The sequence below is a fragment of the Papio anubis genome, chromosome 18, assembly GCF_008728515.1.
Source record: "Papio anubis isolate 15944 chromosome 18, Panubis1.0, whole genome shotgun sequence".
NCBI lineage: Eukaryota > Metazoa > Chordata > Mammalia > Primates > Cercopithecidae > Papio > Papio anubis.
In genome coordinates, this window is record NC_044993.1 from 10245043 (window position 1) to 10260793 (window position 15751).

Sequence of the window (15751 nt, forward strand, 5' to 3'; positions counted from 1 at the left end):
CTTACAGGTTATCCATTTACAACAAAAGGTTGTTTATTCAGAATGTAGGGACTGGGAATGCAGAAGCCAAAATAATAATAATAATAATTGAAGTGAGAAATGAAATCTCTTCTGTTTTTTTTGTTTGGAAACTGCCTGGGAAGTGGCCTGCCAGCTAGGAGCAGGGTTGGCTGGTGAAGAAGCCCCTGCTGGCATGACTTTTTTCTGCTTAGCAGATGCCTGTGTGCCACCCTCACCCTTGCTCTGAGCCTGGCATTCAAGGGAAACGTGTCTGTACTCACTGTGCTGTTGTCTAACACGCTCAGCAGAAAGGCCCCAGCTAGCTTCCTTCTTTCCTTCGAAGCAGGAGAAGACCTAGGCATGCCCACCTCCTACCCTAACAGACAGCACCTAAGAGATGGTTCTTTTGATAACTTAAAGGGGATGTTTTTGAACGTCAACACAAGACAGTATCGCCCAGCAAGTGAGAGGTTTTCGGCTCCACCCATCCCCAGAGACTCACTTGGTCTCAGAGAGATAGTGCTGTCTCCTTTCCTTAAATCCCCCTAGCTTAAAAAGCCTAGCCAGAACCCTGCTTATAATCTTTCTCCGTAAAGTTTATCTTCTAACTTTTCTTTAAAACCTATGGAAAATAAAAATCGGGATTGGAGCAAAGCAGATTATTGTGTTTGCAGAGGCTGATATAATTGCTGGCTGTTTTCCCTAGGATCCCACTGTAACTCTTGAGGCAGCCCTGAATTGTAAAGGATGTTTGCAAAGCAGCTTTCTTCCCGAACACTGTCCTAAATCCCTCCTGTTGTAGCCCTCCACTCCCTCTGTTTGCCCGGCTTTGCCCGGTGCGGTGAGACGCCTATCCACACGATGGTTGGTCTCTCCTGCTTTCAGTTTTCTTTTCAGCCAACAGCCTCTCAAGCATTCTTTCTCCTTTCCGCAAGTATTCCTGTGGAGTGTGTTCTGCCCCTCTGCTAGGCACTGGGATAGAGGGAGCCAACACAGACGGGGCTTACAGTCAAGTGGGAGAAATAGTATTACCCAAACCTTCACAAATCCAAACTTAACACTACCGCAAGGATGTATGTTCATGACACAGTGACAACCTGTGCTAACGGGACTTAAACCCAGTTAGAGCGATCAAGACAGGCTTCATAGAGGAACAGACCTGTGAGGTCTCATAGATAGACAGAGGGTAGAGGTTGGAGACGAGAGTGGCTAGAAGTAGAGCTAGCACAGCCAAATGCCCTCTGCTGGGCTTGGCATCTGCCTTGAGCACAGTTAACAGAGCCTGTTCAGGCCAATCCACTTTCCATGGATGGGAAATTGCTTTTTACAGAGACTGGTAAAAATTAGCTTCTCTAAGAATACTGGTCTTTCCCTTGAGACAAGAAATTGGGACCATATGTTTAGGCCTGGTCTTACTAGGTGGGTGTACAACTCACCAAAAGGATAAAATCAACACATTTTTCACTGCTTCCATAATCAGGGAGTGGGAACGTTGGAGTCCTACTGATTTTTGCCTTGGCTCAGGGTAGCTTATATTATTGAGAAATGCTAAACTTTCGGTGCCCCTGTATTGAAAGAGTTCAGATTCAAATTTAACTGAGATTTATTAAGTGCTGACTAGGAACCTGGTATTTCCTAAGTATTACTCCTTGGAAGCCTTACAACAATTCTGGAAGATAGGATTTTTCAACCCCTTTTCACAGATGAGAAAACCAAGGACTAGAAAATCCCCTGGATCCTCATCCCAAGTATTTGTCATGGATGCATGAGGATAAAGTCTTCTTTGACAGCTCACCAAATGAATGTTTTGTGTCACAGGCTCACAAAATGTCAGGTTCAGGCAGCATTTCATACAGACATTTTTTTTTCAATTATTTGCCAGTGTTTGATCTTTAACATCCTTGACATGTCCAGCCTGAAGTTGAATCTCTCTTCTCTTAGGAAATTCACTGATGAAGCCAGTTTGACTTTCAGATCTTTGATTTTTCAAACAAGCTTTTAGCCTTCAGACTTCCAATTGGCTTAAACAGGAAACATAACCGTTTTAGGAATGATGTGGATATAATGTTTAAGCAAAGGTAATGGGCATAAACAGAATCAGGTGTACTAACAGCAAAGCTCATTACTTGGTGATTATGCCAATTCTGCAAATAAAGGAAGAACTTAGAGTAGCTTCATAAACACCATAATCTAAGTGTTTAAGAACCCCTGAGGGCTAGGTTCATCTCCTCTTGACCCTACAATCTCTCCTGCATTCTTGGGATTCTAAATGGCAATATGAAGTCATTGAATTGACCGTTCTTCTCAATGGCCTAACAATGGAAATCCTTCTAGACCTAATACCATCAAATTGCTGCTCTGAGGTTTACCTATCCACACTCCTATGCCGGGGTTGCAGCAGAAAGGGCCGTGAAGTTGACGTATTTGGAGCCAATGATGAGCCAAACCTAGAGTCAGTTTCCTAACTCCACAGGCAACCTATGTTCTGCTTCATGTTGCTTCTCCAGTTGGGTGCTCCCTCGATAGACACCAACTGGCTCGCACCTGTCTTAAGTATCAGTCACAGCAGTCCCTTCCACCACTACCAAATAGATCCTCTTTTAATTCATCCATCCATCCAACAAATATTTACTGCGCTCCGACTATGTGCAACAGTGAGGGGGTGATGTGAAAAAGCGGCCCTGTCTCCACTTTTACGATATGCGCAGTTTCGTGGAGAAAAGAAGATGATATTTAAAGGGCCAGTAATGAAATGCCAAAGTCCAGTGATTATGCATAATCACATTTTCCCTTCAAAAATTTGTCTTTGGTTCCTGAGAATGGAATGGAAGGCAGAGAAGCAGACTTATACTCTCAGTCCTTTGCTAACAACGTTGACATTTTATGACCTTTATTAATTTTTTTCAAGTAGCTATCAGGCTGTGAGATTATGGTGTCTGTTGGCTTGTTTACCAGTTGATGATCTTCCTTTACTCCGTTAGAACGAAATTTCCATGAAACGAGGAACTTTCTCTAGCTTACTCACCTCCGAACCTCCAGGCTCTATCAGAATTCCTGGAACCAAGTGAGAACATCATCAGATTTTTTGAGCTAACACATGACTTTCTCCTTAAACCTGATTGAGGCAGGAGTGCTAGAAGCAGCTCAACATCCAGGTGACCAGGAGTTTCAGCAGGCAGCTTTCCCGACCCGCATCTCTCTGGAGTGTCCTGCTGCCGTTTTGTGTTACTGTCATTACAAGAGCTCTAGTTTACTCTTTAGCAATTCCTTGGGGATTTGGAGAGAAGGCTATTTTTGTTTTAATGATTTAATTACTGGTTAACTATTACATCGAAGTTCAGAGGTAACTTCTTGAGTTTGCAACTGAAAACCATTTTTTCTACTTTCTCTCCCTGACCATCTACCCATCTCTTCCCAGAAATAGGTGCCTAACATAAAACCCATGTACTTGGCAGTTGGTCATGGAAGCATGTGAACCTTATCCCACCCTAATCAAGGAAGGGAGAAATGGAAAACTTGATCCCCAGGTGGCTTCATAGGAACCAAAAAAAAATAGAGGAGATGCTTGCATTGTCCAGTGCTGATAACATTTTCCTTTTTTAAAATAATCATTATGTTTGTGCTTGCGGCATGCTTTGTAATCACTTCTGATCACCGTTCTCTACATCAGCACAGCATTTTATCCATTTTGAGGAAACTGCAGTTGAGGTCAAGAGTGGATGAGGGCCTTCTCCTTGAGACAGAACAAACAGCTCCAACCCTGGAACAGATCCACATCCACAAAAGTCTCTGCTGTCCCTGCTACCATTTCCTCCAAGGGTTAAATCTCCCACATGATTAAGTGCAAAGGGGAACATCCACTTTCTGAGTAGGATTTGCGCACTAAGAAAGAAGCAGCATCTCCAGGAGGTCGTTACGAGGGCTGGAAGCGGGGGCTATGCTCAGAGCCCAGCACCCACCCCGTCTCTATAGTGTGGCACTGGCAATTAGGGATGTTGTCTGTCATCCCCAAATCCCAGACTAGGAGAAGAGCAGTTGGATGTCACTGGAGGAGACAGAAGATGGATAGTCCTGGGAGGTTCCTCTGTCCTATCGATGCAGACACACCCGTCTCTCTGTCTCATTGCTTACATCACCTTCAATTTGACCAGATGGACATCATGGGAGGATTTTCGTCTGGATCAGGATTCTTAAAACACTAGCAGAAAGAGCTGGCTCTTGGGAGAAATGAGGATGGGGCCATTAGAAGTTGGGAGCTGGGGTCATTAGGAAGCAGCCAGGCTGTGTGGAGGCACAGGGGAATTTCTGCTCAATAATGGGAAATGTGAACACAGGTTAGTGCTGTGATTACAGCATCCTGGAGGGGGGCTCTGAGAGGCCAGGAATAGATTATGACTCACTCAAGCAAAACACAGGGGAAGGGACGAAGGTTGCCCCTCCAGTGTCTAGGAAAGGCACCCCTGTGGGAAGAGATATTCCACTCCAGGGTGTGGATGGGAAGGGTCATTGGGAGCATCACTCTGGGAAGTGGCATGTAAGTATTCTTGGACCTGGGAGAACTAGACCAGATTGGATCAGTTCAATGAAAGCCCAGAACAGAACTCTTTGGAGAGCTTATAAAAGGATCTGCTGGCCCTGGAGTGGCAAGATCACTGAATGGCAGAGTTTTCACCCTGTTTCTAGGGGACAACTGGGCAACTAACATCAAGAACCTGGGGGTACAAACTCAAAAACACAGATTTATTCCAAGAAAATGTTTAGATATACACATAAAGATTTATACGTAAGAAAGTACATCCGTGGGATATTTATGTGGGTGAAAAAATGAGAAATAATCTAAATGTCCAATAACAGAGGAAATGACTTAATCAATTTCAGTGCCTTCCTACAATGGTACTTAGCAAACCTTTAAATATAAAATCATGTTTTCAAAGCAATATTAATGACATGGGAGAATGATTATGACATGCTAAGTAAAAAATGCATCTTACCTTATGAAAGCGAATTGGATGTAATCCCAATTTAATATAGAGAAAAAAAACCCAAAAGGAGATAGACCAAACTGTTAACAGTGGTTATCTCTATGTAGTAGAACTAGGAGTAATATTTTTAAAAGGTGTTCAGTGTTTTCCAGAGTATCTACATATTAATATGGATTGATACATATCCGTGTATAACTAATATATATATATATATTACATACACATTAGTTTTTCTCCCCTCCTTATCTTTCTTGCCCTGCTTATTCCTCTCCACACCAATGTTTACTACTTGACATACTATGTATTTAGTGGTTTATTTGCTATATTTCACTGTTTGCCCTTTTTGTCATCATAAAAATTAAATATTCTTAAAATATTTTGAAAGAATAATTATAATTGCAGAAAGGGTAAGCTTTCCCCATTTTTATAATCATGACAAAGTCAAGACCAGCATACAGGATATATTAAGCTTATCCTTTGTCGTGGGGGCTGGTCAATGACAGCCATCAGTTTCAGTTCCAAATGGGGAAGAAGAGGAAGAGGCTACCAGCAGTAGAAAGATAGCATGGATGACCCCAGAGTAGAGGCTCTGAACCCTGGGATTCCACTTGGAAAAAGATTAAGTCCTTAGGATATAAATTCCCAGTGTAAGAGCAGTAGATACCGAGGGCGGACTGCGGCAATGTGAATTTAATCAATTCATCCGTAATGTCCAAGCTCTCCCCTGAATTACGGTTGCTTCAATCACAATCGACCCATGACACGTTTTGCTTGAAGACAGGAGTTTAGATGTTGCATGGTATACTGAAAAGGGTCAAATATATATGTTGATTTAGAATCCTGATTTCAGTACTTCTTAGCCATGTGACTTCATTGAAGGTATTTAAACTGCTGTCCTAATCCTTAGTTCCCTCACCTGCAAAGTAACACTAATCTCCCTAAGTTATTTTAAGTATGAAATGAGATTATAGATAAAAGTTCTTGCATAGGGCTGGGTATAGGGTCTGCCCCAAATTCACCCTGGCCACGGTTCTGGAAGTCTAGTTTTCTTTTCTTTTTTTTTTTTTTTTGAGACGGAGTCTCGCTGTGTCGCCCAGGCTGGAGTGCAGTGGCTGGATCTCAGCTCACTGCAAGTTCCGCCTCCCGGGTTTACGCCATTCTCCTGCCTCAGCCTCCCGAGTAGCTGGGACTACAGGCGCCCGCCACCTCGCCTGGCTAGTTTTTTGTATTTTTTAGTAGAGATGGGGTTTCACCGTGTTAGCCAGGATGGTCTCGATCTCCTGACCTCGTGATCCGCCCGTCTCGGCCTCCCAAAGTGCTGGGATTACAGGCTTGAGCCACCGCACCCGGCCCTGGAAGTCTAGTTTTCTAAGAACAAACCCAATCAGTAATAGTTTCATACAACAAATATCAGTCTCCACATTGGCTTAATCGTGATTTAATGATTCTATAATCTCATTGCAGATGGTAATCAGGACATAAAGGGGTCTTTGAGTAGGGAATTCCTCTATTTCAGTGTGGTGTGCAGACCACCAACATCCCAACTCCCAGCAGGGCTTGTTAAAATAGGGCACAGGTTAACAATGAGGAGTTCCTGGCCTCACTGGACATCTGAGTCACATGGTCTAGGGGTGAGACCAGAAAATCTACACTTTTAGAGGGTCACCAGGTCATTCTTATGCACAGTAGAATTTGAGATCCACTGCAGCTAATGTTTCCAAGAATCAGTAGAGGTGCTTTATGACCTTTTTTAGGTCAAGGCACAAACTTTGCATCCTTTCTCCTCTTCCAACCCATAATTCTTTTTGTTAGGGTGATGTCTAAGAGAGTGGCCTTGCAGAAAGAATATAGTCTTTTTCCATGTAGTGTTTGCGATGTTTCCGAAGACTCCTGTTCAGTGGCGAAACTGTGACATGCTGAGCCTGGCCTTGCAGGGCTGTGGTTAGCCGTACAGTAGTCCTGAAAGTCCAGTGTTCAACATGGATTCGTACAGTCTGTGCTTTGGTTTTAAGATTTGTACAAATGATCTCACTGAAATCAGAATCAAAGAAAGAAAGATTTATCCTCATTTTCATACCTCCCCACAAATTAATCTTTTTCCTTGTTTCACCATATTTCTTCCTTCCAGGCCTTGAATACTTAAGTTTTACAAATTCATAATCATTACACTGATAGGCTTCTGAGATATGAGTCTTTTAATTTCATGATCAATATCCTTTCCAGTTTCCTTTTTCTGGTGTTCCTCCCACACTATAGAATTTCCTTGTAATAATTAATTCTTAACCTTTAAGAGACTTTGCAGTTCTCACAGCATTTTCATGCCCATTATCTTATTAACAGAATAATTTATTTAGATAGCTGTGTTCCTTCTCATGAAGAGTATCTCAGCAGAGACTCACCCAGCAAAGTGCTTAGAAGCATGAGCTCTGGAACCACAGACCCAAGTTTAATTCCTGCCATTTAATAACTGAGTGAATTCAGACAAGTAATATAGCCTCCCAGAACCTGTATCTCTTGTCTCTACCATGTAGGTAGATAATCACAGTACCCACGCATAGTGTAGCTGTAAGGATAAAACGAGATAATCACTTGTAAAATGCTTAGCATGATGCCCAGCATAGAGTAAGGGTTCCATTAATGTCAATTATTATTGTCATTATCATTGTTACTAAAAACCTTAGATAAAGGCTTTTAATGACTGTAGGAAGTAAGAGGAAACTAACTTCATTTGACCGGATCTGACCCCCAAATCTAGCTTACACCAATCCAGTTTTCAGCCCAGAGTTCAGGAAAGAGTGGACAACATTTTAGGCAATGCCCATCACTGATTGTTTGTCTAATGGAGAGATTATGATTCCATATTGTAGAAGTAACAGCTTCACCTGGGACAGAGAGATAACTTTTGAGTTTTTACACCAGACTTGGATATAGCTGGTTAAAATTAAATCCAGATTTTTCATAGCTTAGAAATGTTTGAAACCTACTTTTCATAGTTTTCACATGGTTCTTTTTAGACTGGGTATGAGAATGAGGACAGGGGGTTCCTACTGCCAAATTTCTCATGGGGAAGCATGTTCTTGCAGGCCCCAGCAAACTTGCTTGGTTCCAGGAGTTCAGGCCCAGGTAAGCTTTGGACAAACACCTGAGGCTCTGGGAGGCTTAATTGAGATGAGCCTGAACTTAAATGTTTTATGAGGTACGCCCATTGCTAATTTTCTTGGCCAAGTTTGAGTCTGTCTCACTCCTGCTAGCACCTGAGAAACTCAAGTCTTCACCATGGAGCCTTGATTGATTTCACCTTACTGTTTCTTTGGATACAGTAGACCGTGTGTGTGTGTGTGTCCCGGTCACCCAGCGCAATCACACTGAGACCTGCAGCCTCCTATCCTTTCAACCTGGGAGTCATTACTGCCTTTGTGCAACTTGTCTGGAAGTTCCAGAAAAGCCAGGCCTCGTATCTTCTTTAGCCAAGTCCTCAAGGACAAGACCAAATTCTCTTTCAAATATAGCAAGTCTGGTGAACAAGGGAACATGAAATCCAAGCATCTTAACCAAGCTTCCATGTGACTTGGGAGCAAAATAGCCTGTTTTATGAAAGAAGAAAAAATACCCCAGCTGGATAAAGCCCATGGGGTGATCTAAGAGAGAAGCCAATTACTCTGCTGAGATTTGCCATCTCTTTTTGGTTTCAACAAGCTTCTCCCCACCAAAGTTCAGAATCATCTGGAAAACTTTTTCTCAGCTACCTCCAACCTTCAGACTGTATATCCCCCAGTTTATTTTTGTTGTTGTTGTTTATATCAAGAATCATTCATACATATGCCAACAATATTATTAGAAAACTCACACCCAGAAGGCTTGAGTGAAACAATACCTATAGGTCCATGCAATTTTCAGAATATTTTTCAGGCCAGCAAGAAACAAACTGAAGAGGCACCAGCCGGTTAGATAACAGCACACTGACGTTTCACTCCTGCATGTGTATTGCTGTTTGGAATGTTCTAGATGTTCTAGATCAGTTATGTTCCAGCCAGAAAGAAAAATCAAAGCCTAAGAGCTCAATGGCAAACATTCAATATGGGAAACCATATCATAAGGTACAAAGACATTAAAGGGTATGAGGAAGCAACCCACAGGTTTGCAGCAACTAGATTCTTCTAGGGCTGGAGAGACAAAAGGATGTGGCTTTCTCAAAACTCAAAAGCCGGAGCTGTGTGGCAGCAGCATGGATGACAGAGGCTTTCTGGGTGGAGCTGGAATTCTGGAGGAGAGACAAGCATTTGCTGGAGATGCTGATCAGAGCATAACAAGAAAAGGGAAAATACCCTGGCCACTCTCTTTCTCTCGCTTCCCACTCTAACCATTGGCTCCCATTGGCTAAAGCCAATCAGGAGCCCGTTCCTAAAGGAATGGGGGAAATATGGTTTGCAGGATTCAGTATTCCCAAGAAATAGGTCTAAAAATAGTCAGTATACAGCCAGCACACATATGTGACCAATGCCATTATATGTAAATTTTATACTTGTTACCTAAAAGCAAAGTTACCTAAGAGCAAAGTATATTTCTTTTTTTTTTTTTTTTTTTTTTTTTTTTTGAGATGGAGTCTCACTCTGTGGCCCAGGCTGGAGTGCAATGGCATGATCTTGGCTCACTGCAACCTCCACCTCCCGAGTTCAAGCAATTCTCCTGCCTCAGCCCCCTGAGTGGCTGAGATTACAGGAGCCAGCTACCACGCCTGGCTAATTTTTGTATTTTTAGTAGAGACATGATTTCACTATCTTGGCCAGGCTGGTCTTGAACTCCTGACCTCGTGGTCCACCCGTCTTGGCCTCCCAAAGTGCTGGGACAACAGGCGTGAGCCACCGCGCCCAGCCAAGCAGAGTACATTTTCAAGTCCATTAGCGTGTATTGTCTCTATATTACTATCTTCACATGTTGTGGTAGATACTTTATTCTCATATTGTCAATACCTAGTGCATACAGTAAAGTCTCCATCAATGTTTCTGAAGAAAGAACACCAAGTCTATGAAGAGCACATTTGTAACTCGAAGGAGAGACAGCGGGAACGTAGGTGGTGAGGGGATTCCTGGGCTGACAGAAGGATTCCATGAGATGCTAGATTTGTATATGCCTCATAAGTGTAAGGCCCAGACAAACACACACTGTCAGTTCTCTTTGCACTGTGTGTGCCAGTAAAACAGTCCAACATCTTCTTTTTTTCAGGGTGATGTTGACACATGTCAAATACATTAACATTCCTATTGAAATGACTCATTTATAGGGAACAGTCAGCTCAGAAAGATAGGAGGGGAAGAGTGAGAAAAGCATTTTACAATTGTTCAAGATTTTATGAGCAGTACGTCTTTTGTTTTTTGTTTGAAAGACGGCAATCATGGTATTACTGTTATCATATCATTATTTTACATCATCACAATGGTTGTTGCTGTAATTTGTATATTGCATTAACTGCAGCAACTTAGAAGTCCAAATGAGGTCACCAAGCTAGACATTGGATGTGAATGACAACACCTCACCTGCTCGGCTGCTGTAGCTCCCCACGCTTGCCATTTTCTCTCTCTTCCTTAGTGTGTCGAGAGTGGCGGTGCCCTAAACCTTCTCTGGCATCTGTGTGGCTCCTGCCCTGTCCTCCTTTCTCTTGCACTCTGCTGAGACCTCTGCTCACCCTCCTCAGGTGGGTGCTCGTCCCACGAGGCTGAACTCAGGGGTCAGGTTTGGGGAGTTGCCCTCCCTTCTCTCCCTTCCCTTCAAAGCCTCCTCTACATAAAGTTAGAACTTTGTTGTTGATGTTGCTTGGTTGAGTTTTTTTTTTTTTTTTAAGGAATATTTGACTGTATCTGGGGCTGTAAATGAAAGGAAACAAGAATCTATCAATTTTTGCAACTAACGGTGAGTCTGTTTAGAACACCCCCACCCTAGGCCTAGACCCCCACTTCCTCATGAGGTCTTCACAGAGCTGCCTCACTGTGTGCATTCTAAACTTCTCCATGCAGGGAGAGCAGCTTCTCTCTCTAGGCAATAATCTCAAGCATATCTTAGTCCCAGAGTCCATGCCTACTCACCATGGGATGCAGAGGGCAGAAACTGTGCTTCCTGCATCATGTTTAAGACCGCTTTCTATCTCTGTCCTAGTATTGACCTCAATCCTGAGTGATAGACAATGGGGAATTCCATTGTCTTCAAGAAAACACATCTCCTCCCCCATCGCCCACACCCACCACCCACACATACACACATAACGCTAAATAGGTGATCAGAATGTAGTTGTGTGACATCCAGGCAGTTCTCCAAGCTGAGCCACTAAATGTTCAAGAACTCTGCCCATAGATTATCAACACAATGGTTTAGGGTGGTCTTCACCCAGGATGGTCTACTTTCTGTTTTTCACCATGCCTTTTCAAGATGACAGGAGTATTCACCAGCCATCTTCTGCTTACACATTATAACAGAAACACACTAATACCACCAAGGACCAGCCCAGGTTCACAGGCACAGGGCAAATGGAATCTCAGTGGGAAAAAAAAAAAAAAAAAAAAAAGCCACTTCTGTTCCACCACAAAATATTGACAATGAAAACAGAGCTATGGCTCAGTCAAACATTCCATTTTAAGTTACCAAACTTCTTCTAAAAATGTGTATTCGGTTTCATGGCGCCTTATAGGTTTTCCCCAAGGACCCTGGACAATGCTGGTTTTTTCTATGTGCGCCACCAAAGGGCCCATCCAGGTAATGTTTCTCAGACAAGAAAATAGGGTACTATGTTTTCAAAGGGGTAGTTTTTAGCAGAAAACTGCTTGCAGATCTGAAATGATAGAGCTTCCAGCTTTGACAAGACCTAGGCAAGGACTTAAAAGGCAGTTTTAGTCCTGACACATATACACCACTATTGCTCAAGTCTGGTGGCTTCAACAAGTGGTTACCCTGCTCGGTAGTGACCCACTGTGGCCATTGGCCCTGTCTTCACTTGATTTACCCATCCCGTGGTTCCCCACCTCCCCCTCATATGTACATTGCAAGGCCTCTGCACGTGTGATCTAACTTAGACCAGCAGCCTTCCCTGTGTTGGTCCAGATAAACATACCCCAGGAAAGTGCTCCATCAAGTTGCCTGTGTGAGAAGTCCAATTGCAAATCAACCTCTCAAGCCTGGAACATTCTCTCTTGTGACATTTGATATGGCTTTCCTGCTTGAATGCTTTGGGCTTTTTGATATTATTGGTGATGATTTTCTATATATAGCATCTTCAATATCTGTGCCATCTCTCCTACCAAGAGACCATAGGATCTTCCCTTGAACTTCAGTTTCAGCTACTTGGAGAATAATTGCTCTCACTTCATCTAGAAACCTCTGTAACCAGCCTGAGCCTGGTCTAGGAGAAACCTCCTAAATCGTGTGCCATAAAGCTTTACTAGCCTTTTGGAAAGAAACCCAAAATATGCAAAGGAAATCCTAGGAAGAATTTTGTGATATTGTTTGACTGTCTTTACATGATGCAACAATAGACAGGGTTTTTAAAAAATGGATTTGTGGTAGAAAGCAAAAGGAGAGGGTGTTTTTGGAAACTGTGACTCTCCTTGAGAAACTCTTCTTCCATGCAGCCAACTCTGCTTTACTACCGTCTTGTTTCCATGGGATTGCAGCGTAGGTTTCCCTGATTTCAAAGCCTCATCTCTGTTTACATTACTCACACTGCCTGCCATTTAGTTGAGCAGTTGTTTGACAGCCATGTCTTAGTTCTGTGATGCATCACTCAAAGCAAAGTTTTGAATTCTACAGTCAGTTTACCCAGAAAAACAGCCAGGAACAAACAGCCTCAAACTAACATTCCTTCCTATCCTTTAAATTTTGAGAGAGTGCTGGGAATAGCCACATCGTGGTTTATAAGCCCCTCCCAATTGATCTTTCTGGTCCTCTCCCACCTCCTGGGCTTCAACCTCCCTATCTCTCCTCAGCTCAGGAGCAATAAACACATTCCTGTCTGTCCCCTACAGAGCCTTGCTGTTCATATCAAGCCCCTAGAGGCCTCAGCTCATATCCCAAGTACTTGCCAAGAAAGTTTTCTAAATAACTTGTTCTTCCTGAAAGAAAGCCTGGTGAATTCATTTTTCATCATGTAATTAAATCTAACTACCTAAATACATTTGATTTCATTGTGCTTATCTTGGTTGTCACTGGCATGTGGACAAGAGTAAACTTTGGCAGAAAATATGGGAGAAAAGACGAAGTGATTAAAGCTTAAAAGAAATAAAAAGCATGGGACGGGAAAAAGAAGAGGAGAGGGAAAAAGAAAGAGGGAGGAAAGGAAGGAGAAAGGATGGAGGGAGAGAGAGAAGGAGGGAAGGAGGGAAGGAAGGAGGAAGAGACCCTTGGTTCCGCAATTAAGGTGTTATCCCCCTGAACAGTGATTTTAAAACTTTTCAGTGAGTTGGTGTTTCTGGGAATGTCTGCTGAAAGTTTAGATTTACGGAGTCTCACACTCAAAGACCTCGACTTGGTAAGGCTGACAAAAACCATGCTTTGAAAACTTCTGGAACACACCTAAGCTTAAGGGAGATAGCAAGATTATATGAAACCAAACACAGCTAAATCGGAGAGGATCACAATTATGTTTTCTTTCACCAATGTATTTGAACTCTATGGAGATCATCCTGTCAGTCTTGATACCTCCTTTTAGCCTTAGAATATGAAGTCATCTTGAGTGACAAAAGTATAGAACACAAGCATTAGAATATCAAGGTCCTTTTCAAACCTGACCTTAGTTTAAACAATATACATATTAGCCTTATCCAGTATCTTTGGAAACAGACACAAAGCCAGATCATCCAGGAGAGCACTGGCCAAATTACTGGGTTGTTTGCTGAGCTTCTTTGAAAGAGCTTGTCAGGGAAATATTAAATAGTACATGGAAAGTACCTAGTATTTTGCCTGAAATCAAGTATTATTATATTGGAAAGGACAGTGATTTTTCTGATGGAGACACTGAATGACAAGCTTCTCAGCACATGATGTCCAGTGTATTTAAACGATGTCCTGATTATGAGGAGTGTCCCTAGTCCAGGGGGGTGACCCTGACAAAGCTGACGTTAGCTGGTTTTGAAGGGGCCTTCACAAAGGCTATATGTGACCCTTGCTCTACTTTTATTCCTTCTGCAGTTGTCATCCAAGCAATTGTCCCCTGCTCCTTCATGCCCATGCTATCCCTGGCTCCCTCCCTCCTTCATTGCAGAGCTGCAATGGGGCAGATGACACAGGTGATCAGAGCTCACCAAACACTAGGAACAGAAGACCAAACACTAGGAACAGAAGACCATACCCATAAAAGTCAAAGAGCTAACAACACATGGGCATCAGAATAGGACTGAGAAAAAAAAAACTCACAGTAAAGAGGCTGTTTTAAATTAGTCCAGTGCACATTGTGCACGTCTTGGAAAACCTTCTTGAAATGGACACTTCCTGGTCTGCCATTTTGCTGTTTGCTGTCTGATTCTCACCATACCCCCAATTCCATGTATAGCTCATAAACTCTTTCTTGATTTTCCCATCTTGGCTTTCTACTTGGAGCTGGCTTCTGTGCTACATTCTTCTGTGTATCTGCCCATAAAGGGGGAAAATGTGTACCCCTAAGCCAGAGAACTAAATTCTCTTTTCAGGAAAATCCAAAGACCCCCAATAGCAATGTAGTAAGTCTTCTGTTGATGCGCTTTTGTCTCCACACCTCTCTGAAGGCTCCTACACGTTGGTTAGCTTCATTCTCCAGGAAGTAGAGAGCCTTGTAAGACCTCCCCGGGGTCCTTCAGTAGATCCCCTCTCTCAGTACTCACAAGTATGAGAGATCACTAACTCTCATCATTTTAAGATAATAAAGTCAGGTGTTGTTCTTCATGGAAAACAGAAGTTGGGGCCAACTAGTGACTTTGTGCGACATCAGATCTGGACAACAGTTCTATAAAGGACCCGTACAAAGGTCAGCTCTCCCTGTATTCACTCCTGGTCTCCTGGTACTAAAAACAAGTTTGAGCAGGATCTATTTCACAGGACCTTGCTCACTCAGAGGCCACTGGGCAGATGACTTCATCATCTTCCATGTAGATATTAAATTTCAAAATCCCTAAGCAATCATATGGGAATACTTATTTTGAGTCTCATAATTCATTGCACATACATTCATAATCACAAAGAGAAATAAAAAAAAAACACTTTTTGGTGTGAACTGAGCTTGGTATGTTTTGAGCACTATCTGATTCACAAGAGTTGCTTAAAATAGATGAATGCAAAATGATGTACCCTCCAGAGGGATTTTCATACTGGCTGGCTGTATAGCTGTTTGATAAATGTGACTTGCTTTAGCATTTTTGGGGTCAGATTGAGAGGGCTCAACATATACCTATCCTCATGACATGGGCCCTCCTCTTGACCAGGAGTGTGAAAAAATGTGCCCACAGCCTCCATCTTAATGTTTAACTTGCCTTGGGATCCTTCCCTCAATACTGGGGATAGTCTAACGTGACATATCTGCAATTAAAGGGTGATGTCAGTTGACACCATGCCACAGAGACCAGTTAAACATTGTTCCTTAGAAAATAAGAGCAGGATTCAATCCTAAAAAACTTTGGTAGTAGTCCAGAGACTGAGTCATTTGGCGCACTCGGAGCGTCTCAGCTAGCTGGAACATGTCAAGAAGCACAAGCTCCCTTTACACCATGGAAGCAGGAAAGCAAGAAGTAGGAAAATGTAATTTCAAAATAACATAC

General features: G+C 42.6%; 1 long non-coding RNA gene across 5 annotated transcripts in view; it reads left to right on the forward strand.

Moving 5' to 3' along the window:
• The window catches only part of LOC103880567, a 95194-nt gene that overhangs the window by 1614 nt on the left and 77829 nt on the right, over positions 1-15751 (forward strand). For all 5 annotated transcript variants that reach the window (XR_004179721.1, XR_004179723.1, XR_641672.4 and 2 more), the window contains exon 3: positions 10822-10889. This is a non-coding gene — a long non-coding RNA (uncharacterized LOC103880567). The remainder of the gene's footprint in view (positions 1-10821; positions 10890-15751) is intronic.